The sequence below is a fragment of the Pygoscelis adeliae genome, unplaced genomic scaffold (assembly GCF_000699105.1).
Source record: "Pygoscelis adeliae isolate BGI_AS28 unplaced genomic scaffold, ASM69910v1 Scaffold166, whole genome shotgun sequence".
Classification (NCBI taxonomy): domain Eukaryota; kingdom Metazoa; phylum Chordata; class Aves; order Sphenisciformes; family Spheniscidae; genus Pygoscelis; species Pygoscelis adeliae.
The window spans coordinates 6,692,075-6,695,017 of NW_008825156.1; positions in this window are offsets into that span (position 1 = coordinate 6,692,075).

Consider the following 2,943-nt stretch of genomic DNA (forward strand, 5'->3'; position numbering starts at 1 on the left):
TGAAAAGATTGAATATACTTTTCGAGAAAGAGATGCACTCTGCGGGGTCAGTCACTTCCCATACTAGGTAGGAGCTAGAAGAAGGAACACATTTCTTAAGTTATGCATAGGCATTCATGATCCTGTAGACTTTAATGACTGAAACCCACAAAACTGTTTTCAAAACACTGAGCTTTTTGATTAAAAGTATTTCTGAAGTAGCAGCAAAGGAACGCAAATCTTAATGAAGCCACAGATTACGCCCGTGAGGTGGACAAAGATAAAGATCACTGCCGTAACTCCTAGGGGGGGACGCTGCAGTTGTTCGACAGCACACAGCCAGGACATGCAACAGTTTACAAAAGCAAGGGATAATATTCTGTACAGCTAAACCTGGAGAGAAAGTTTAGAGACACTAAGAAATTACCTAATTTGGAGCTGAAATGGGACCTTAGAGTTATCGTATCTGCACTCATAAAAAGGTTCAATATGTAATAACAAATCTCAGTACTTAAGTCTCACAGCTCTTTTAAGCCAGCACCTCTAGCAGGAAAATATCACCTAACACTTTTCCCAGGGCATTAACAACTGCTGGATCAAGAGGAAGATGTTATTTATTGTTTCCCCAATACTACTAGTGTCGACTTTACAGCCTTGCTCCTTCTTTCATCTAGACCGATATAATCAAAGCTTGGTTAGTTTATAAAGCATGTCATAAGAAGTGGCACATCTTAAGTACTCATGTAACAGGAAGGGCACTGTTCATCTGGGTTTCAACACAGCTGTGTACCTGCATGGACAGCAAAAGGAGTCAGCCATCCGTAACTTACTTCCTTAACTTCCCTTTGGTATAGAGCAATCTTATATTCTTATAGGACAAATGAGGAAGTGGAGCAGACAGATTGTTTGCTCACCTAAAGTCTGATGCAAAGTAAACTGAACTTTCATCCAGACCACCAAAACCATAATTCCCTTTGTTGCAGCAGACTAGCCTGGCTCCTCACGGGAGATGAAGGGGCTCACAGAGCAGCAGCTCTGGGTGGACACCAAGGCCTCGATCTCCAGAAGGACCCAGAAAGCAGCCATATATCCATCCCGGGGGAAGAACTGTGGGTCTGCAGCCCCTCCAGGAGGCTGAAAGCACACAAGGGACAATGTTGCCACACTCAGACTGTGCGCTTACCACCAAAAAGGTGTGAAGGTTCACAATACCTTCTACAGTCAACTCCTCCTTCAGGAAATAAAAAGGTCACACTCTGCCTGCAGTCCCTTAAATCAGTGTCACCCCACCCCATGCCAGAACAGGGAAGCAGCCATGACCCCAACCAGGTTTTCTCCTACCAATATGCATCCCATCCTCATTTAGGAGGCTTTGTTTGGTGTACTCAAACCTATCAGATGTAAGGCTCACCGAAAGCACCTCCAATGGGACTACCAGAAATGGAATCGCCCCTTGTCACTGTGCCCTTGGCACAGGCAAAGCTGGCGGAATGCATGCCCTAACAGCAAGGCTTTTCTGCGTGGAGCTTGACTGAGGTTTTACATCCCTCATAGGGTGTCATTATTCTATTAATATCATCTTTCTGCTGATTTCATACAGCCTGAAATATAATCAAGTATATTCATACTTATGGCATATGAATTTGGTAAAATTTGTTTAAACCCAAAATTAAACCCAAAATGAAACACACAAAGGCACTTCCACTGGCTTCAGACAACAATTTTCTTGCATAATCAGCACCAAATATTTGCCTCAAACTGATTCCCCATTGATGCCTACAGATTTTAGACCTTTCCTTTTGGAATAAAACTCAGACTGAATAAAATGCTGTACAAACAGCAACTAATCTTCACAATCTCCCTGCCAGAGCAGATACATATTGTAAAGTCTTTTGTACATATGGCAACACCGAGATGTTGAATGACACCACCCAATATAATCAGTAAACAAGTACAAGAGCTGGACGTTCCTCCAGGCCAGCTTCCCTGCAATGGATGAGGCAGAGACCCTGCACTTCAGAGAAGAGCCCAGCCTTGCTGAACTGTGTGGCATTGCCTCAGAATAATAGTTTGTGAATAGTATTTCCACAGAACATTCTGTGTAACTTTTTTCAAAATGGAAATAACTCACTATTTACGAAATAATTTTTTAAAAGGGGACGCTTACCTCATAGTACAAATTTGGTGACTATTGCTCATTTCCAAACTGCACGGGAATGCAAGTGCTTAGGAAGAACAAAATGAGCATCTTAACAAAGAACATGATGTTTTGTGTTACATTTGAACCAGCTTTACTTGCTGAAGCCCTTTCACAAATCATATCAGCAAGAAACTGATAATTTATGTGCCAAAATTTGCCACCTCATGAATTTGAATGAGCTAGTTTTGTATCACTAAAATGACAGTTGTAGTCAGTGTGGAAGTCACACGTGAGTGTGTTGCTACTATTATTACTATTCCTAAACCAACATAGGATTCTTTCTGCATTGTTTGCCTAAGAGTATACAAAATGCACTTCCCGTTTGGCCAAGGATTTTAACGAGGGATTTTCCAGCATTTGGGGAAGTGTGTGATTTTTTTACTGGAACAGGAGACTTAATTTGAATCAAGGCAATACTCATCACACAAAATCCTGCCTTCTCATTCGGAAAAGCTAGGTTCAGTTTCAACTTCTGCTGATCAAGGAAACGCTTGAACTCGCTCGAGCCTGAGCTGTTTCATGAGGTCTCTAAAATCCAGTCATCGTGGTCTGATGCAGTCGTGCAGCTCTGGCCACGATACAGTCCCGTTCTAGACCACCTATTTTCCCATTTCTTTCTCCCTGAGTTTACACCCCAAGCCTCTCGCTCTGTGCATTTCTGCTCCGGAGCATGGTCCGTGGTGAGAGCAGCGGGACCACGGCTCCGCGGCGCTGCCCGAACCGGCGGGCGGAAGGGACGAGGGAGAGCCCGGGGCCTGCCGGCT